This window comes from Octopus sinensis, linkage group LG18, assembly GCF_006345805.1.
Source record: "Octopus sinensis linkage group LG18, ASM634580v1, whole genome shotgun sequence".
Classification (NCBI taxonomy): domain Eukaryota; kingdom Metazoa; phylum Mollusca; class Cephalopoda; order Octopoda; family Octopodidae; genus Octopus; species Octopus sinensis.
The window spans coordinates 787,889-811,526 of NC_043014.1; positions in this window are offsets into that span (position 1 = coordinate 787,889).

The window sequence follows — 23,638 nt, forward strand, 5'->3', positions numbered from 1 at the left end:
ATCTCTCATAATGCAGACTTAACCAATAAACCACTCGTCTTTCCCCATCCTTAGCCACATCTTCATTTCCAGACTCTTTCGTTTTGCTAGGCTCCAGCGAATCGAGTTTAAAGATTTCTCTTCGTCAGCAAGGGACGGGGACCCCACACCAACTTGTTTTGCTACTGACCCTGAGACAAGAATGCTTCTAGTCTTTCTCTCTCCTCCCTACCCCCTGCTCTCTCTCTCTCTCTCTCTCTATATATATATATATATATATATATGTATGTATGTGTGTGTGTGTGTTTACCTCCACCGTACTCGACAACCAGTGCCGGTTTGTTTACATCCCCGTAACATAGCCGTTCAGCAAAAGAGAAAATACGCACTGAAGTCGATTTGTTTGACTCCATCCTTCAAGTTTCATCAACATCATCACCATTGACTTCATCCTCCTTCCATGCTAAACGGTTTGACAGGAACTGACAAGCCAGAGGACTGCACCAGGCTCCATTGTGTATTTCGGCTTGATTTCTGTGGCTGGATGCCCTTCCTAACGCCATTTCACAGAGGGCATTGGGTGCCTTTTGCATGGTCCCAGCAACAAGTGAGGTCGCCAAATAGCTTACAAAACAAGACCCACCCACCCTCCACCGAGTGGAGAGTTGTAAAGAGGGAGGTGGCTTTGTGCCTGGTGGTGAGAAGTTAAACTATGATAGAGGGATAGAAATAGGGGTCTTGCAGTAATGGCTACCTCAGCAGGAAAGAGAAAATGTGATGACAGTGTTGGTGGTTGTACAGTGAAGTTAAAGGATGGTGTTATATAAGTGGAACCAAGGATTGATTGGATAGGGCAGGTAAGTTTGCAAGATTACAAAGGGAGAGTGAGAAGTGGAAGGGAGTTAATGTGAGTAGACACAAATAGGGGACAGGGGCTGTTCGGAAGATAGGTTGTGATGAAGAACTTCAACAAGAACACATTGTGTAGGGGTGGGTTTGTGACGGTGTGAAAGGAGAGGGGGAGATCCTGGACCTGTAATTAAAGGGCCATATCACACTGAGTTGTACTGATTCTACTTATGGATTATGTTGTGGGTACATGTGTGCTGTGGTATACTCAGCCAGTCATAACCATACAACTACAAGCTGACAGAATCATTAGAACACTGGACAAAATGCCTTACATTCTGAGTTCAAATCCCACCTTGGTTGACTTTGCCTTTCATCCTTTCAGGGTTGATAAAATAAGTACCAGTTGAACAGTGGGAGGCGGGGCAATGAAATCAATTTAACCCCTCCACTGAAGTTGCTGGCCTTGTGTCAAAATTTGAAATCTAAATGTGTAACCAGTTCGGTTGATCAAACAACTGGAATGATCATCCTAGAAACAGATGAAGAACCATTTCCTTTAGTTTTTGTTTACTTATACACATCAACAAATGAGGTAATCTCTGTATGGTTATTTAATTTGCTAGAAATAACCCCTCAAACTATGTTTTAACATTTTAAAAATGAAGGACACATTAAAAACTGTTGTCCTACATCTTCAATAAAAATACAGAATTGTTCCTTCTTGCCTGAAGGAACCATTCAGGGAAGGAGATCCTTTAAACCTTGTGAGACAATGGATCAGTGTCTGGAAAACCTTGCTTTGGACTTGTTGGAAGAACTGGGTCTGCTGTTACTGCAACAGACTTCAAGTGAGGGACAGGCCCAGCTGGAGTAACCATATTTGAAGGCAGCACTGTCGTCATCAGCCAATTTTGTCCTGGTGCTGTTTTGTCATCATATTTTACTTTTCTTCATCAGTAATACTCAATCATTCCTAAATTCTTGTCCAATTCCAGTCTCCATCAGCAACAATCAACAGACTTCATCTCTCGCTTCAGTGAGTCTGTGTATGTGTGCGAATATGATTATGTGTGCGCATGCGTGTATGTGTGCATGTCTGTTGTGTTTATGTTTATTTCTCATCACTTAACCCGGTGTTGGTGTGTTTATATCCCTGTAACTTAGCAGTTCACCAAAAAGGACTGACAGATCAAATCAACTGAGAGTTGATTTAGTAGACTAAACCACAGGAAGTTATGCCCCAGCATGGCCTCAGTCTTATGACTTGAAACAAGTCAAAGACTAACAATAAAGGAATGGCATTTCATTTTATGATCACAAAATAAAAGTAGAAATTAATTGCAAGCAATCAGCTGAAGAAAATTAAAACTTTGAAACACGTTTTTCTTTTCGAGATAATCATTTCAGTATTTTAAAACACGGAATTCCTCCGGAAGAATGGAATTTCAAAATGAGTTGGAAGCTAATTCTTTTTTTTCTTTTTTTGTGGGTGGGGGGGAGTTAAGAAATTAAAAAACTTTGATGTTAAAAAGAAGATTCCAAAGAAATTTTGAGAAAACCCAAAAGTGGGTGGAAGAGGGTGGAGTGCCTATTCACCCTGGGTATCCAGCTGTAAAACCTTGCCAAAACAGACAGGAGAGCCTGACACAGCTCTGTGGGTGACCAATCCCTATTAAATCAGTCAGAAATAGCAGGAAGAGGCATCAAATGATGATGGGAAATACTGCAGTAAATATTAGTTTCAAATTTAGTCACAAGGCCAGCAATTTTGGTGGAGGGGTAAGTTGATTACATCAACCCCAGCACTCAACTGGTACTTATTTCATTGACCCCAAGCGGATGAAAGGCAAAGTTGACCCAAGTGGAATTTGAACTCAGAATGTCAATGCCTGGCATGCTGACAGATCTGCCAACACTCCACCTTAACTGCAGCAGAGGATATTAATTGAGGTCAGTGACATTGTTGCTGGTGGTGTCTTCCAATCAAAGTGTCCATAACTAGGGGTTTATTCATTTAGTTATTTCGAGTCAGATTCAATTTCATTTGGATTGTATAACAGTCACCATTAACTCTCAACTAGTTTCTGCTTAAAGTGAAAAATATCTCTGGCTGATAACAGAATAATCTGCTGGTAGAGGTCACGTGGTTGGAGGGAGGAGGGGGATAGAGAAAGAGAGAGAGAGGCAGACAAAGGAAGAGGAGTGAGAGAGAGAAAGGCAGACAAAGGAAGAGGGAGGAGGGAGAGAGAGAAAGGCAGACAGAGGAAGGGGGAGATTACGTGTTGGTTCAACCAGTTAAAATAAAATGACTGCTTTGATATCAGTAATTGATAGAAATCCATAATTTCTTCTTTATCTTCGACATTTTCTTCCAGATCCCGATATTTCTCTACAATTAGGATGTCTACATTATCACCTGCTTCAATACTGACATCATCATCATCATTGGCCTCATCCCTTAACGCCTGGCTTCCAGGCTGGCATCGGTCCAACGGTCCAACAGGATCTGACATGCCAGAGGACTAAGCTTCAATGTCTATTTTGGTACTGCTTCTATAGCTAGATGCCCTTCCTAGCATGCCAACCACTTTATAAATCATACTGAGTGCTATTTTCATGGCATTGGTACTATTAGAGAGGCTGCCAAGTAATTCGCAAGACAAAAATAGAAAAGTCCCCTTTGTTGAAGGGATGCTGGAAGTGGGTGGGGTGGAGGCTTTTTGCCAGGTGTTAAGAGGTTCAATGAAGCATAACAGAGATAGAAAAGCACAGGTATTACATTTTCAAATTTTCTTGATTAAATGAAGATTTACCCTTTCAGATCCTGTAATTATTTGACAATGATGTCATCTGGACTAAAATCTGGTTTCTAATCTCATCAATGTGCTGTTGTTTGGATGTCGTTTATATACTTTGATGTTTGTGGGAAACGAAAATGTCTTTTGAGGGCTGCGTGTAAAATGATTAACAGTCACAAACAAACACCTAAGAGAAGCTTTTATTTACTGTGCATCGTGTTTTCTGCTTTGGTCTTCGGATGAAAAATAACAGCAACAATTACACTTCAGGAGGACATACTACTGAAATCTACAACAAGCTCACTGATAGATGTCAATCTGTGGCTGGCTCGTCGTAATTAGAAAATAATTGCTCTATATTCATGATGACAAAATCTCTGTCTTCTAAACTGCCATGGGAATGGAGACATCAGGTGGTCACCTCGACATTTTATGAGCAGTTGTTCCACATTCTGGAATTACCACCAAAAGCCACCTTTTTATGGAGCTCATTGGGAAGGTTCTAGAAAGTCAAATCACACAATGGCTCCAAGATGATCGGCCGGTTAATTGGCCGACCATGTGAAACAACAGTGGCTTGGCTGTGATGTTTATTCAGTTATCCAGCGATTTGATTTCAAATCTGCTGCAGTACCATACTTGGTACTTTCAGACTCCAAGTTTTTTCAAATTGGCTTTGGGATGTTCATACAGTCAGCTCCAGTGTTTTAATGTTTGAAGCTTAGTTGGGGTACTATTTGTAAAGTTTTTAAATATAACCATTCCCCCACCCATCAAAACCTGTCAATAAAATTATTTGTTTTTAATTTTTTTGATCACTCATCACTCAAGTCTGTTGTCCTCAGTGAATTTGATTTCATTTATTGTTTATTGATTTCAACGTTTCACAGAAATTTTTTTTAGAAAGTGATATTTTTTATCATCATATAAAATTGATCGTTAATTTAATTAATTGACCTCTGCTGCTTCGTTTTTATATTTTGTTTCATTTAGTGATGAGTGGAACTGTACAAAAGCTTAATTAGTCTTCCATAGATTAATTACTTAATTTCTCTGTCCAGGCTGTTACCCTTGATTAAGCATCATGCCTCTTCTGTGTGCAGCATGTGCTGCAGTTATGCGCAATACTGAGTGCAACAGATGCTACAACATGCACTGCACTTATGTGCAATACATATTTCCATGTTCAGGGCCTTGTCTATGCTGCACCTCCTCCACGCCCACCCCCAATGACATTGTTGTCAAATGTTCTCTTTTATCTTTTACTTGTTTCAGTCATTGGACTGTAGCCATGCTGGAGCAATGCCCTGAAGAAACTTAGTCAAACAAATTGACCTCAGTACTTACTCTATCAATCCCCTTTTCTGAACTGCTAAGCTATAAGGATGTAAAGAAACCAACAAGGCTTTTCAAGCAGTGATGGGAACAAAAATAATATAAACACAAATACTTATAGACACACACACACACACGCACACGCACACACACACACACACACACGCACACGCACACACACACACACACACATGCACGCACACACGAACGCACACACACACAAACTATGTACAGCAGTGGACATCAACAGAAAGCTAAAGGTCAGTGAAAAAGAAAACAGCTTTTGGGAAATTTACAGCATCTCTATTCAGGATGACCAGTTCAGATTTTATCCGTCCTTATTGGGGCAGTGGGAGATGTAACAAAGTGCTTGAGCACCACTCTTGAGAAATCAGGTTCCTCAAAACCAGAAACTGATCTGAAGATTACAGATCTAAATCATCAATGGAACTGTCAAAACATGGAAAACTTTACAAAAGTCTAGCATTTAAGTAAGTATTTGCACACATCTAGACATGCAGTTCTATCTATGAGAACAGATGCATAAAATGAGACATGCAGATCTGCACAGAAACTGACTCCAAATACACATATACATGCAAACATGTTCATCATCAGCAGCAGCATCATCGTTGTTTAACGTCCGCTTTCCATGCTGGCATGGGTTGGATGGTTTGACTGAGGACTGGCGAACCAGATGGCTGCATCAGGCTCCAATCTGATCGGGCAAGGTTTCTACAGCTGGACACCCTTCCTAATGCCAATCACTCCAAGAGTGAAGTGGGTGCTTTTTACATGTCATTGGCCTGGGAGCCAGTTAGGCAGCCCTGGCATCGACCATGCTTGAATGGTGCCAGTCAGGTGGTACTGGCATCAGCCATGACAGCAATTCTACTTGACTCAATAAGTCTTCACAAGGTCAGCACTTTTCCCGACGGTTGAAGGGAACTCTTAAATAGGCTGGTTATGCAACACTGGCATAGGCCATAGCTACGATCTCACTTAGCTTGCCGGGTTGTCTCAAGCAAAGCATATCTCCAAAGGTCTTGGTTGCTTGTCATTGCCTCAGTGAGGCCCAACATTTGAAGGTCGTTCTTCATTACCTCATCCCAGGTCTCCCTGGGTCTACCTCTTCCACAGTCAGAGATCAGCACTTCTTTACACAGCTGTCCTCATCCATATGTAACTCATGACCATACCAGCGCAGTCATCTCTCTTGCACACCACACCTGATGCTTTTTATGTCAAACTTTTTTCTCTCAGAGCACTTGCACGCTGTCGTGTATGAGGCATACTCAGAATTACCCATCAGAAGAATTCATGGAGTGACTAGCAACAAATTATAGTCACAGACGTTAAATACTGATCGTAGTGGTTAGCAGTTATCAGGAACTTAACTGAGGGCTAATACGGTATCTGCCCGGATAATACATCCCTCAAAACTCACTTTTATATATATATACATACACTAACAGAACTAAAGGAAAAGTTTCAGGTGTGGAAACAAGGATTAGAATCAAAGGGCCTTAGAGTCAACCTAGCTAAAACCAAAGTCTTAATAAGTAGGAAGGCAGACAAACCACAAATCCCTTCAGGTAGATGGCCCTGCTCGATCTGTAGAAAAGGCATAGGTAGAAACTCCATAAGATGTACCCAGTGTAAGCTATGGACACATAAGAGGTGCAGCAATATCAAAGGAAGGCTAACTGGGAAGATAGTTTTTGTATGTGGCAGATGCTCAGGAGCAATAAACACTGAAAATGTGCAGAGAACAGCTTCCGTCACATTCCAGGAGGAAAAAACTAGAAGTAGTTGATAGCTTCCGTTACCTAGAGGACCAAGTCAGTAGCGGGAGTACATGTTCTGAAAGTGTAGCTGCTAGAATAAGAATAGCCTGGGCAATGTTTAGAGAGCTCCTACCTCTGCTGGTGACAAAGGGCCTTCTTGCTCAGAGTAAAAGGTAGATTGTATGACGCATTTGTATGAACTGCCATGCTACATGGCAGTGAAACATGGGCCATGACTGCTGAGGACATGCATAAGCTTGCAAGGAATGAAGCCAGTATGTTCCACTGGACGTGTAGTGTCAGAGTGTAAGTACCTTGAGAGAAAATTTGGACCTAAGAAGCATCAGATGTGGTGTGCAAGAGAGACAACTGTGCTGTTATGGTCATGTGTTGTGAATGGATGAGGACAGCTGTGTGAAAAAGTGTCACACCCTAGCAGTTGAGGGAACCTGTGGAAGAGGTAGACTCAGGAAGACCTGAGATGAGGTAGTGAAGTACATCCTTCGAACATTGGACCTCACTGAGGCAATGACTAGTGACCGAGACCTTTGGAGATATGCTTTGCATGAGAAGACCTGACAAGCCAAGTGAGACCATAAACCATGGCCAATGCCAGTGGTGTATAACCAACCCACTTATGAATACCCCTCATTCATTGAACAATAAACTTTGCTTGCGAAGACCTGTTGAGGCAAGAGGAATCAAAATCGCTGACGTGGCCGATGACAGTACTGCCTGATTGGCTCTCATGCCAGTGGCACGTAAAAAGCATCATTTGAGAATGATTGTTGCCAACATCGCCTTTTTGGCACATGAAAAACAACATTCGAGCATGGTCATTGCCAGCGCCGCCGGACTGGCTCCTGTGCAGGTGGCACGTAAAAAACCTTTTTAGTGTGGTCGTTGCCAGTACCACCAAACTGGCCCTTGTGCCAGTGGTACACAAAAGCACCCACTACACTCTTGGAGTGGGGTAGCGTTAGGAAGGGCATCCAGCTGTAGAAACTTTGCCGGATCGGATTGGAGCCTGGTGCAGCCTCCTGGCTCGCCAGTCCACAGTCAAGCTGTCCAACCCATGCCAGCATGGAAAGCGGATGTTAAACAACAACAACGATGATGATGATGATATACATTTAATATGTACACAAAAAGCTCTGATGGTCATGGCTGGAAGGCCTTTGATCATGGTTCTGTTTGATCAATGTTACCTTGCATCTAAACAAGAGTAGGCTGGACAGTGGAAATGTGTTCCAACTCTCAGACTGGCCACTGTCTGCAGGGGACGTGTAATGGGGCTCCTTAAAGAAATGAGGAAATTGTATATCTAGGCACAAGGATTGAGGAGGGGCATATGGCACAGAAGGGGGTCATATGGCACAGAAGGGGTCATATGGCACAGAAGCAGGTAAGAGAAAATCTTTGTAGGTCATGGTGACATTTGTGTTTCATCACTGTCCACAACATCATTGTCACCACCACCACAACCACCACCACAACCACCACCTCCACCACCATCACCACCACCACCTCCACTATCGTCATCACAATCATCATGGATCCTGCCAATGTGCATTCAGTCGTTCAGTCACGTTACAATTGTATTCACATGAAGTGACAGAGTACACCTCAGACTCACGTACCTTTAATGTTATTCTCAGGTAGAATTTGTGTGACAAAGCTTGACCTTTGTATTACGACTACAATCCATCAGAAGGGCTTCCACACAGTTTCCATAAACCCAGTTCTACTCACAAGACACACAAGGTGGCACACAGTGGAAGAGAACCCGGAACCTCGGTGTTGTTAGGTGGAGCTCATAACCATTTAATTATGTGTGTCCAAACTTAACTTTCGTTACACGCACGCGCGCGCACACACACACACACACACACACATATATAGTCACACACTCAGCCATTAACAGTCATACATACATTACCGTGCACACACACACACAGAGTAATGCACACATACACATATCCACACAGAGAAACAGTCATAAAAACGTACACATAATTACACACAGAATAACATTGATAATCACAAATACATACATACACAGTTACGCATACACAGTTATACGCACAGTTATGCAGTCACATACGTAATTATATTATTATTATTATATTATTCTCTCTATAACAAATAATTACACGCAGTTCCGCAGGCATAGACAAATATTGTCACACAGACATAGGTAGTCTCTCCCACACACACACATGGTCAAAGAGATTGACGAACATCCCCACACTCAGATATCAATTAGTCACATTGACACACGCACGCGCATAGCGACAGATACTCGCGCTTACGCATAATCACACACATACACACACGAAGATAAACCCGTTGCCATACAGACACACATATAAGACTTAGTCTCACGCAGGCTTCGCCTCTCTTTCTCTCTCTCAGAATCTGTAGAAGCTGACATTCGTTAATAAAACTACTCTAAAACATGGACGACAAAACGGACAAAGTTGTTGGTGATGGTGGGAGTATGAATTCGAGAGGTGGTAGCAGCTTTCGTCGTGATGATGGTGGTGGGAGGATGGATTAGTAGTTAGGGTAGTGGTAGCAGTAGGAATAAGAGGCAGTGGTGGTGGTGATGGTGGCGGGGAGATGAGTGATCAGGGTGGTGGTGATGGGGAGGGTGGTAGTGGGAGAATGGATTGAAGCCGTGATGGGAGGAGGGGGGTGTAGTGATGGTGATGATGGTGGCGGCGGTGAGCGGGAAGTGGAGTGGAATGTTTAGTAAAGCGGTAAAGAGTATAAAGGGAACACGCACGTGTGTGTGTGTGTGTGTAAGAGAGAGCTGAACCATTTCTAATATACGTGGACTTGGGCCCAGCTTTGATTTTTGCCTACGGTCTCACACTGACAAGCTGGTTACTCGAACTGCCTGAAATCGCAGTCAAATCTCCCTCAACACGCTGTCATCTTAATAGAAAGTTGCACATTATAAAATGGTAGTCCTGGTTAGTCGTAAAAGACGTGATGGTCATTTTGAGATTTCCCTTCATCGTAAATCTGATCGATCTGGCTTGAATGTAAACAACAGGCAAAACCAAACATCTTATTCGTCTCAGACAAATTCCTTCGTGCTCTGTTTTTATTTTCCAGCCTTTTCGCTCCAATCCTGTTCCATGTCCACTTAAGAAGGTAAAGTCCGTCCCCGCTCTCTGTGGATGTAGACTCCACACACTACATCATCCACTTCTTTCCATTTGGACATGTATAAAAAAAACCACATCCAAATGATGCTGGTTTCAAGCTCCCAAGTTTCCTGAGGCTTGGTCCTACAACCATATGTTCCCTACAAAAAGTCTGGTTTACATCACCCAAAATTGTGATACATCTTTTTTTTTCGGCTCTGCTTTATTCAACGTTATTTCGAAAGAAAGGAAAGGAGGAAAAAACCCCGTAATATTCAAACGGTACCTGGGTGCAGCATAAAACTCTCCCTTATTTTACAGGCTGATAACCGTTTCAACATGAAATGCCCTGAGCACCAATCGAAACTGAACTACACAAAGACACACGTTCATCTTTCAACCTGCTCTCAAGACACTTAACCACCACCTGTGTAACTTTACCAGCTAATATGCACCAAAATGATTGGAGTAGATTTTTCTCTTGCAATTTGTACCAAACATACCACAAACGCCTGAGTACATCTCAGTCGACAGCAACTCTCCATTTGAGTGAGCTATGATGTCCTAAAATATAACTTAAAAGACTGACCCCAGTGCTGCTTTTTAAGGTAGTCATGGCTGGGGACCAAGTGAGATATTCTAGTTGAGTGTCACTCTCCCACACAATGCCCTAACTTTGCTCTTAGGGGCTTTGAATAAGTGTAGTACCTTTGGGATGGTCATGTAGACAGGCATCTCTGGTCCTCAATCAGCTCCTAATCTCTTGCACCATACCCCAGTATCCCACTTCAGCTGGTGAGCAAAAACAAAGAGAGGGGATGGTGTTAATACTGCATCAGTAGGTGAAAGACTCAGGGTAAGGCTTCACAAGGAGCCAATGGCTAGGACAGAGGAACCTGGTCAGGTCAACAGCCTAATGTTCAGGGCCCAGGCATGTCTTGAGTAAAGGCGTGCGGTTGTGACTAACGGCATGGGGAGGAATGGGTGATGCCAAGCTAACTTATCCATGATGATGACAACCAGACCAGATTAGTTGTTGCCTGGGTTACCATCGGAGAGGGAGCAGGCCTCAGTTTCACTGATTCACAGAGGGCAGCAGAAATCAGAGAGAAATGGCGAAATCTGGTTGTGGCATCATCAACAAATGGCCGAATGCCCTAATGGTCAAGAGATTGGAAGGAAGGAACACCACTTTTAAAGCGCCACCAACCACCACTGCAGTAAACATTTCCCTTATTTTTAAAGGAATCCAGCATTACATTAACCCCTTTCCTGTCTCCCACCATAATATCACTGCCGTAAAGACCTGATCTTTTCATATTCATGATAATCTGCTCCACCTTGTCACACCCTGGCCCCTATGAAACACCTCAACAAACATTTTAACCCTTGTCCTCAACTCCAGCCCTACTCTTTACTTATCCAACAAGATCTTCTTTATTTGCCCTTCAATTCTAGCAGCTAATATCAGTAAAACACTTTGACCAATGTTCACCAAGAGAATTATGGCAGAATTAACAGATTCTATGAAGAAGGTTCCAGCAAATCGAATTAACAGCCTGTCCATGAAAGTGCAAATGAATGACCACTCCCTGGACAGGTGTACTCTTAATATGGTTCTCAGGGAGAGTTAGCATGAAACAGAATGTGACCAGGCTGGCCCCTTGAAATACTGGTAGAATTCCTTTTTGCCAACTGAGTGGATTGGAGCAAAATAAAGTTTCTTACCCAAAGACACAATATGCTACTAGGAACTGAACTCGCAAACTGCCAACCATGAGCTAAACACCCTAAACCACTAAGCCATGCACTTTTTCATAAAAACTGCATTTCATTCCAATGGTTCTGCTTATCTGTTGCCATAACAACAACAACAACAGGGCTTTTTCTGTACCCAGATTCCATCAGCTCTAATTATCATTATTGCCATCTTATATTTTATATCCATTTTCCCAAGTTAGCTTGGTTTAGATGAATATTTTTGTGAGGATTTGTTTTACAACTGGATACTTTTCCTGTCACTAACCCTTAACCGTTTCCCAAGTGAGGGATCTCTTATAATCCCCAAAAGTACGAAGCGAGAAGAATTTTCTTCATAAGAAAAGTGAGAGTGACATCTTTTGTAATGACTTCTGTGTGTCTGTATGACAGGTGTGTGGCATGTGTGCGTCTGTATGACAGGTGTGTGTCTGTGTGACATGTATATGTCTGTATGACAGGTGTGTGTCTGTATGACAGGTGTGTGTCTGTGTGGCATGTGTGTGTCTGTATGACAGGTGTGTGTTTATATGACAGGTGTATGTCTGTGTGCACCTGTATGAAAGGTATGTCTCTGTACAACAGGTGTGTGTCAATTTGACAGGCTTATGTCAGTATGACAGGTGTGTGTCCATATGATATGTATGTCTGTACAACAGGTGTGTCCCTGTATGACAGGCAGGTGTGTCCCTGTACAACAGGTGTGTGCTGTCTGTACGACAGGTGTGAGTATCATTATGACAGATGGAGGAACATAAGCTGTAGTAACCTTAATTTCTTAATCAATTTGTTTCCCCTGTTGGTAAGGAGCAGAATGGGTGGGCAGGAGGTGTTCACAGGCAGAGGGAATATATATCAGTTGTGTGTGAAGAGGCTGGGAAGATATAAGGAGGGGGAGGGTTAGGGTGGGAGAGTCATCCTAGAACCATAGTGCGGATTATTATTTTGAGACCATAACCCGTGGCCTCTGCTTGGGATGTAGCGAGCTGGCAGAAACGTTAGCACGCCGGGCGAAATGCGTAGCCGTATTTCGTCTTCCGTTACGTTCTGAGTTAAAATTCGCCGAGGTTGGCTTTGCCTTTCATCCTTTCGGGGTTGATAAATTAAGTACCAGTTACGCACTGGGGTCGATGTAATCAACTTAATCCGTTTGTCTGTCCTTGTTTGTCCCCTCTGTGTTTAGCCCCTTGTGGGTAATAAAGCAATATATTATTTTTCGAGGGGGTGGGGAGACAAGTGGAGGTGTTAAAGTGTGTCAAAAAATACTATGTGCTATTTTATTTGACTCATTGCATTAGGGGTTCTAATCCCACTGAGGTTAACTTTGATTTTCATCCTTTCGGGGTCAATGAAATAAGTACCAGCTGTGTACTGAGGTTGATGTAATCAGTTAGCCCCTCCCCACAAAATTTCAGGGCTTATGCCTATAGTAGAAAGGATTATTATTATTATTATTATTACTTTTATTATTATCATTGTTATTATTATTATTATTATTATTATTATTGTTATTATTGGTTGCTGTGATGATGTCCTTGTTTTTGGTTCCCTTCCAAGTTCTCCATTCCACAAGTGAATCTGCTGACTACTACTACTACTACTACTACTGCTACTGCTGTCACCACCACCCCTGCAGCCGTCGCCACCACCACCACCATCACCACAGCTGTAGCTGCTGCCACTGCTGCTGCTGCTACAGCTAGTCTCACTTCTAATTTATATCAACTCATTATCTAGGGGTGTCTGTCTGTCTGTCTCTCTCTATCAGTCTGTGCTTATCTGTCTATCTAGCTATAGCTATTAATCTACCTACCTGTCTGTCTGTCTGTCTGTCTGTCTGTCTATCTATCTATCTATCTACTTACCTACCTATATATCTATCTACCTACCTACCTGTCTGTCTGTCTGTCTATCTATCTATCTATCTATCTATCTATCTATCTATCTACCTACCTACCTACCTATCTATCTATCTATCTATATCTATCTATCTATCTATCTATCTATCTATCTATCTATCTATCTATCTGTCTATCTATCTTTCATAAGACATGCATAAGATCTGGTCATCAAATCTAAGTAGAGACTTCAAACTTGAAATCTTCAAAGCCACAGTCAAACTAATTCTACTATATGGCTCAGAAACCTGGATGTTATCAAAGAAGCTTGAGAAAGTTGGATGGAACCTACACTCGCCTCCTTATGAGAGCTCAAAATCTCTCGTGGAAGCGCCATCCAACCAAAATGCAAATATATGGGAAACTACCACCTGTGTCATCTCTTGTGAAAGGTAGGAGAGTCCAGTTTGCTGGACATTGTTGTAGAGCTGAAAAAGAAGTAATTTCTACTCTTCTCCTCTGGAAGCCATCTACTCGCAATACCAGAGGGCGCACACTCTCCTACTCTGATGTAATCTCCAGGGATACAGGCATCCAGCAACAGGACCTCCGTAATGCCATGATGGACCGTGAAGTCTGGCATAGCATGGTAAATTCCATTGTCTCAACCACAGTCGAACAATGAGGATGATGATCTATCTGTCTGTCGGTCTGTCTGACCATCCATCCATCCACCAATCTACATAAGTGAGTGAGTCTTGTGTGTCTGTATGCTTGATACATTTCCTAAGAAGTTTCTTTTGCACTGATGAAGCCTTGGGTTCAATCCCACTTCACAGTGTCTTGGCCATTTGTGATTTACTACAGCTTCAGGTTCACCCAAGTCTTATGAGTAGAATTAAAGTGACGGAAACTGTATGGAAGCCTTTGAAAGGAATTTCTCAGCTCTGTCCCACACTGTGTCACACTGTATAATGATTATATTCAGGGTACGTCTGTCTGTGGAATACGCAACCACTTCCACTGTAATTAAATGAGTTGCTAATTCAGTCAAACGAGCAAACAAAATACTCGGCAAGGTGCATTCCAGAAGTTTCGAGACTTTTTCAGGAGTGGCAGTTAGAACTATCTTAAGATTCTTATAATTTTAGTCTATCATTACAATACATCTAATAAGCTGACCTGCCACCTTTTCTTATTCCAGAAAGAAAGAAACGGCTGTAAAGGCACTTTGAACCCATCCTACTAAACACTGCTTGTCACAGGTGACTGGTTTGCAGGACGCAGTTGGGAGATGAAGGAAATTCGGAAGAGGTTCACCATGCAATAAAATTTTGTGTTAAACGAGGGGGAAATGCTGTAGAAACTTTTGAAATGCTCCAGACTGGGCATGGATTAACTTGTATGAGGCCAAGCAATTGTTTTCCACGGGCACAAGTGTCCAAGCAGAACAAGTCCACCTGGAAAGTTGTGATGCAAGGGTATCATCTGCATCCACTGGGTTCCCTCTGGCCAAACGGTCAACAAACAGATCTTTGTGGCGGTTGGGGTGGGGGTTCAGGGAGAAATTTCGTTGCAAAGGGCCAGAACACCTGCACCAAGAGAATGCAGCAGCAGTCCACAATTCCATCCAGGTAATCAACACTTTGGCAGAGGTGTTCCCCCCCCCCTGCTCCCTGTGACTTGTTCCCCAAGATGCAGGAGGCTGTGACAAGGGTCTTGGCTGGACATCTTCACTTTGGAGGACTTCCAAGGCAAGCATCCCTACCAGCTAGGGCTAGCACCTAGAGATATGCAGGTCTCTAGGTGCTAGGTGCTTCACAAATATAAGGACACAGGAAATGTGTCAAAGCCAACAGGAAGCGTTGATGCTTCCTAGGGCTAAACAGCGGTGGTGTAATTCCCTTTACGGGACTGTCACGTTATGTTGACAGTATACAACCACTCCATCACTCCACCACCACTCGTGTCTCTCTGAGACATTTAGAAATTCAATATTTCTAATTTCTGTGACCAGTGAATAGATTTCCCTGTAAATACATATATTTGCGAAGCCTTGGCAGACATCTCAGCTGGCAGGACTCAATACCCTGGACTGATGACGAGCAAAGACTCACAAACATGCATGTCTCTAGGTACAGGCCCTGGCTGTTGGGGGTGCTTGCCTCCCCTTCGCAAATATAAGGACACAGGAAATGTGTCAAAGCTGACAGGAAGCGTTCTATGCTTCCTAGGGCTAAATAGTGGTGGTGTGATTCCCTTTACGGGACTGTCATGACATTATACAACCACTCTTCGCTCCACCACCACTCATGTCTCTCTGAGACATTTAGAAATTCAATATTTCTAACATATATATATATATATATATATATATATATATATATTCCAAATACGCCAGCTAAGCTAAGCTGAACTGACTAAAGTCATAAGACACCCGCTGTTTTTGTCCTGTTATTACTATTATTGTTTTTTGTATTTTATATTTGAGTGGCATCGTCCGTTTTTCTGTCCTTGTTTTGTATACATTCAATCCTTTTTCCAAGAAATCTAATGCTCGTAACTTAGTTTTTCCTTGGGGCTGGCCGGATCGGAGCGATCTCAAGATTAATCAGCCGAAATTGTGAGGATGATCCGGTTCTTGACTGAAGATTAGAGACTCGAATGACCCGTCCGTTTTTTGTGTCGTCTCTTTGAGTGTTTTGCATTCTTGTCCCATTTTGTATTTTTATATATATTTTTTATACATACATATATATATATATATATATATATATATATATATATATACATATATATATATATATATAGGACAGATGTCTTTCAAACTGAAAGTATTATCTCACATTGTAATAGAGATGTAATAGTGAAATAGTGTAAGAGATAAGCGATTGCTCTTGGCTCGCATTAGGCAAGAAGTTGAAAACTATTTTGGCCTGCAGGGATCCTACGTAAGGCACGTGTAAAATTTGAATGAAATCAGTTGTATAGTTCTCGAGTTTTAGGCATTCACACAGACAGACAGACAGACATTCTCATCTTTATTTACACTAGCAGGCATACCCGGCGTTGCTCGTGGCTGATTGTTAGTATGCCTGTTTGGTTATAAGACCATTCACAGATGCACTTCTGAACTGAATGAAAGAAATCCTAATAGCAGATGTTCCTTGCGTTGTTTGATTTATTTAGAATAATGTTTGTCACTCAAACCCTCTTTCATGGGCCGAAGAGATGATAGTCCAGTGATGAGGAAGTGGAAACTGTAGTGAAGAAGCGGCTCAAAGAACAGTCAACAGAATTTTACAGGGAAGAGATGCTCTCATTTGAAGGAGGAACATTGCTATTGAGAGAAACGGTGACTATGTTGAGAAGTAGGGATGTGATCCACAGAGGACCAGCTTCATTTTGATGTATGAGTCATGTTCTTGTGTTGGTAATTATACCTGTTCTAAACAAAATGGCTTTTCTTTTTGACTCACCCTCGTATATATATATATATATATATATATATATATATACACACATACATCATCATCATCATCATCATCAGTTAACATCTGCTTTCCATGCTGGGTCAGCCAGTTTGACTGGAACTGGTAAGCTGGAGGGTTCCAGTCTGATTCAGCATAGTTTCTACAGCTGGATGCCCTTCCTAACACCAACAACTCCAAGAGTCTTGTAGGTGCTTTTAACGTGCCACCAGCACGGGTGCCATTTACCTGACACCATCAGTGGTCATCACTATTTCATGGGCGCCATTCCCAAGACACTGGCAACGCCAATAACCATGATTTCACTTGACTTGACAAGGCTTCTCAATACATACATACCTATATATATCTATTGAATGTCATGGGAACAGAAATTATATATACACATACACATATATATCTGCATATGTATGTATATATACACACACACACACACACACACACACCCATACATATATATATATATATACACACACACATACATACATATATGTGTGTGCATTTGTGTACATTTTTATGTTTGTTTAACCTGCTCATGTATGAACATGTTCACTGGAAAACTATGGACAGATATTTATGCAATTTATGTATGTCTATGTATACATACAGACAGACAGATAAACAGATGGTGCACTTCACAAGTTTTACAACTTGTGAATTGCTTTCACAAATGCATAATATATGGGTACATACCATGTACTTAAGCAGCTTGTGGTGCCCACATGCATGTCTCCACGTCTAATGCATTGTTCATGTATGCACATATGTATATGAGAGTATAGTTATGTATATATGTCTATAATGCAACACTGATGATGATTTGGAAGTATATATAATCATGGTGTGTGTGTGGCTACTCTTGCATCGCCATTCTAAACTTGTAATGTACCCGCGCCCCTCCCCCATAAAGACTGTATGGTACTGAAGAAAATTGTAATTACAATTGTAATCCATGCTGCAGCCTGTACCTGCACCAACTTACACTAGGCTGCTAAAATCTTTCCAGGTGCTGAAAACATCCCCATAGTCTCCCTCCTAGGCTTCTTATAATTCATAAGATCAGAGCTGCCACAATCAACAGCAGTACATTGAAACATAGGTTCAGTGAGATTGTTGAAATGCTTGAGCAGAGGCATGTAAATGTGTGTTGTGTGCAAGCCTCAGGTAAGCTGCTCACATGAAAAAGACATAAGTTCTTCTGGATGGGAAGTAATGATGGATTAGATGGCATAGGTATTCTTTTGGCAGAGAAATGGGTGAATAAGGTGAGTGAGGTAGTCAGGCTGTGTGATAGAATTATTAAGCTAAGATTTAAAATAACAATGTCAATCTTTGCATATGCTCCGTGTGTCAGACTCACAGATGTTCAGAAGGACTGTTTCTATGAAATCCTTCTGCAGATTACCTTAACAATGATAGATAATAATGTTCTCATTGTGGCAGAGGACTTCAATGACCACAGTAGAAAACACTCTGATGGTTTTCATGGTGTACACGAAGGCTAAGGCTTTTGTTTCCAAAGAGAGTGGGAAACAAAGCAGTTGGAGTTTTGTGATGCAAATGACTTAATGGTTTGCAATACCAACTCCAGGAAACCTGCCAGCCGCCTGATGACTTATCAGTCTTATGGGTGCACTAACAAGGCTGACTGCATCCTCACCAGAAACAGGGACAGGTGGGTGCTCATGAATGCAAAGTCCTTCCCATGGGAAGACTGGAAGAGTAGAGGTAGCAAAGAACCATATCAGACAGCTAAAAGAGAAGCAAGGCATCAAGTATATCTGGCTAAAACAGAAGCAGAAAGGAAAAGCTTTGCCAATGACCAACAGCATGAAGATCAGAAAGTTGAGATGTTCTGACCTGCCAGTCAGACTGCGCTGGTATGGTCATGTGATGTGTATGGACGAGGACAGCCCTGTAAAGAAGTGCTGATTTCTAACTGTGGAGGGAACCTGTGGAAGGGATAGTCCCAGGAAGACATGGGATGAGGTAATGAAGCATGATCTTTGACCAGTGGGCCTCATAGTGGCAATGACTAGTGACTGAGACCCTTAGCAATATGCCGTGCTTGAGAAGACCCATTGAGCCAAGTGAAATCCCAGATGTGGCCACTGCCAGTGTCACATACCTGGTACATAAAAAGCACCCATTGAACTTTGGGTCTCACAAAGGCAGTGACAAGGATTGACCCCTTTGGCAATGTAGTGTGCTTGAGAAGACCTGTCAAGTCAAGTGAGATTATAGTCATGGCCAATGCAGGTATTTCATAATTGGTACCTGTGCAGGTGGGGTGAAAGGCACTACACTCGTTTGGTGTGGTTGGCATTAGGAAGGGCATCCAACTGTAGAAGCCATGCCAAACCAGATTGGAATTTAATGCAGCTTACCAGTTTTCAGTCAAACCATCCAACCCATGCCAATATGGAAAGCGGATGTTAAATGATGATGATGATGATATATATAACAAAACAATAAAATGGAAATTTTTTGGTATTGTTTCTTTTCCATTACACATGTTCCATTTGCTAATAGGAACTACAGACTTATGTGTTACATAAGCATGTAAAGAATTTCTTTTTAGTGATCTTAATATCATTTCCAACTTTCTACCAGAGAATTTTGAAAGTTGATCCTGCACTAATATCAACAAAGATAGGTGCAGGAGTGGCTGTGTGGTAAGAAGCTTGCTTCCCAACCAAATGGTTCTGGGTTCAGTCCCACTGCGTGGCACCCTGGGCAAGTGTCTTGTGAGTGGATTTGGTAGACAGAAACTGAAAGAAGCCCACTGTATCTCCTTCTCTCTCTCTCTCTCTCTCTCTCTCTCCCTCTCTCTCATCTCTCTCTATATATATATATGTATGTGTGTGTATTTGTTTGTGTGACTGTGTTGTCTCTTCCCAACATCGCTTGACAACCAATGCTGGTGAGTTTATGTCCCTGTAACTTAGTGGTTCGGCAAAAGAGACCGATAGAATAAGTAATAGGCTTACAAAGAATAAGTCCTGGGATTGATTAGTTCGACTAAAGGCAGTGCTCCAGCATGGCTGCAGTCAAATGACTGAAACAAGTAACAGAATAAAATAATATGTGTGTATATATATATATATATAAAATTAATCCAAACATGAAAACACAACAATGCGAGGACGTGGAACAAATATAGTATCATTGGACGCTCAGGAAAGAAGGAAAGAAGGAGCTCTTCGTCGGAAACATAGGAAAAGGAAAGATCCTGAGAAGGGAAGACGGAGGAAAAAAATCGCCAACGGTACACACGCGGTCACATTTTGAATGCTAATATATATATATATGTATGTGTGTGTATATATATATATATATATACACACATACATACATATATATATATATATATATATATATATATATATATATATATATATATATATATATATATATATATATATATACATACATACATACATACATATATATATATACATGCATATATATATATATATATATATGTATTTGTGTGTCTGTGTTTGTCCCCCCACCATCGCTTGACAACCGATGTTGGTGTGTTTATATTCCTGTAACTTAGCGGTTCAGCAAGAGACCAACAGAATAAGTACCAAGCTTACAAAGAATAAGTCATGGGATCAATTTGTTCAACTAAAGGCGGTGCTCCAGCATGGCTGCAGTCAAATGCCTGAAACAAATAAAAGAAAAAATGTTTGTAAAAATGTGTTGGTGGACAGAAAAACGGGGATCCGTTTTGCCAGTTTCTGTTTTAATTGGGTCAGTCACCTGGAACTGCAAAAGTCTGATTTGCATAATTAGTATTTTTCCGGCAATGAGGTGAGATAATTAATTACCTTCGACAACAGCTTTGTCACAAATGTTTCAAAGGATATTACATGTGTGTGTGACGTGTACTTTTGTACTCTCATTCTTTTGTACTCTGAATCTAAATTATATTTTCAGATTTTTTTCCTTCTGAGGTTTAGTTTTCTTGCGATGTTTTTTGCCCAGGTTTTCACCTCTCTTTTAGCATAAGCTTGGGATGAGAAATAAAGGGCCAGTTATTTTAGGAGCTGGTGGTGGTGGGGGGGAATCAGTCAGTTACATCAACTTTCATTGCCCCAAAAGGATGAAAGGCAAAGTTGACCTCAGCAGGATTTGAACTTAGAAGGTAAAGACTTGGAAGGATTGCTGCTAAGTATTTTGCTCAGCACGCTAACGATTTTGTCAACTTGTTAATGGTAATGATAATTCCTTCTCCTAAGGCAGTGAGCTGGTAGAACCATTAGCATGCCTAGCAGCATTTTGTTCATCTTTAGGTTCTGAGTTCAACTTTGCCTTTCATCCTTTCGGGGTCAATAAAATAAGTACCAATTGAATACTGGGGTTGATGTAATTGATTTAGACCCTTCCCCATAAAACTGCTGGCCTTATGCTAAAGTTTGAAATCAATAATTCTTTCTCCTATATCGGCACAATGCCTGGAATTTTGGGAGAAGGCAGCAAGTTGTTGATACCAAAAATGCCAGTAGTAGAGGGATTTGGCTGCTGTTTCTAGGATATTGAGCGATCATTATGAGGCTCTCCTATTGGCTGATATGGCTGTTGTTTAGTGTCTGTTGATCCGGTCGATGAAGCCATGACTATTCCATCTACTATCCTTCATTTTTCATAGCAGTGTCATCTTAGGGTGATTCAGCAGTTATTTCTAGTTGGCCTATCGACCACATATCAGCTTCTGTGTGTGTGTGTGGTTACATGAGTATTAAATGCGAGGAATATGTAGGCAAACGTACAGTTCGATACCCCACTGAATGTTTCCTTATAACTTTTGCTCATAACTCTCTTAAGAATATAATATTCAGAAATGATGTTTCGCAGAACACATCTTCACATCTTCGAGAGAGTAGATCACGTAACGATGATGTTTCAAAAATATTAATTCGAAGAGAAAAAAAATTTAAATGCAAAAGTTATGGAAAGTGGTGGTAAGAACATCGTGGGGAAGAGAAAAAATTATCCGAACCTCTTCCAAAAGACATTTGCTAAATTTCATCGGCGTAAACGTAATGTAAGCCCTGAAAAACATTTGTTTGCAAAATCTCATTACAAAATACGCAATGTTCAGGAAGTTGGGGTCCCAAACTGTAGACATACAATGTTTCTTTCTCTGTTTTATGTCGTACGTGTTGTTATTACTACTTTGCCCTCGGGAAGTTTTGATCTATAAAGCACACCAGAATATAGGATTTGGTTCAGCGATCCATAATTCCAGACGTGCCATCCCACCCGATTTGTTAAGGACTTTCGGTTGCTTACTTTGAGTGGCGTGAGAGTCCGTCCTTGAGCCCCATGTCAACCCTGAGCAAGCAGGACCACGATTAAAGACGTCCCTCTGCTGACCATTCCGTATTCTTCTTCTTTTTTTTTTATCTCTTCGACTACATTGCTCATTGTACATGTCCTTCTTTATGTGCTAAGGTATATGGTTGCTATATCTAGCAGGTCACACGACAGTGTCGTCTCCATTGCGTCGATGTCTCTCCCCGCCTCTCACTTTCGATGCCTCTCTGTGTCTGTGTCTGTGTAATATCTGCGTACATATAAAAGGAAAAAAAGTATTACAAATAAACATAAATACACAAACACACACACACACACACATGCATATATTTGTGTGTGTGACTCCAAGTTTGCGTTGTGTCGAGGTGCAGGTTTCGATCCCAAAGTTAGGCGTAATGAAGATAACGATAATAACGATAGTAATAATGATTCTGATGTTCCTTGCTTATCTTGTATTACGTGTGGAAGACAGGTGCGTGTAGCCGGGTGCTTGACTTTGGGTCAGTCAAATGTCTGGATGTACAATTTTTTGAAACAATTGGCTTTTAACACACACATTTGTAAAATTTACTTCTTTTCACTGAATTATCGCAAATTGCAACATATTCTATTGTTTTAGATGTTTACTATGTTATATAACCTGCAGAAGCTAAGAATTCAAATAAAAAGAATAAAATATTTCTTAATGATAATCTCTCTCTCTCTCTCTCTCTCTCTCTCTCTCTATATATATATATATATGTGTGTGTGTGTGTGTGTGTGTGTGTGTATATATATATATATATGTATATACACGCGTGTATGCGTGTTTGATATATATATATGTGTGTGTGCGTGTGTGTATATATGTGTATATATATACATACACGTGCGTGTTTGTATGCATGATGTATATATGTGTATACACACATATATATATACATCACGCACGTGTATGTATATATATGTATGTATATGTGTATACATATATATGTACATGTGTATATATATATATATATATATATATAATTATTGTTCACATATTCACATTGATGCATTCAACCAGAGACGAGTGCTTGTAACAAATATTAAAACACTTATATACACATCTCAAACGTTCATCTGTATTGGCGGTTGGCACATGTGTCACATAACATAATTATACATACACGTACGTGTGCCTGTATTATTAATATTTACACCAGCGGCACATATACACACTCGAACAGACGTATATATTGGAGACGAGTGTTTAAACATACACATAAATACATATTATACACACATATAGTCATCACTATACCATTAATCTCCATATAATAGAAAGTATACACACACACA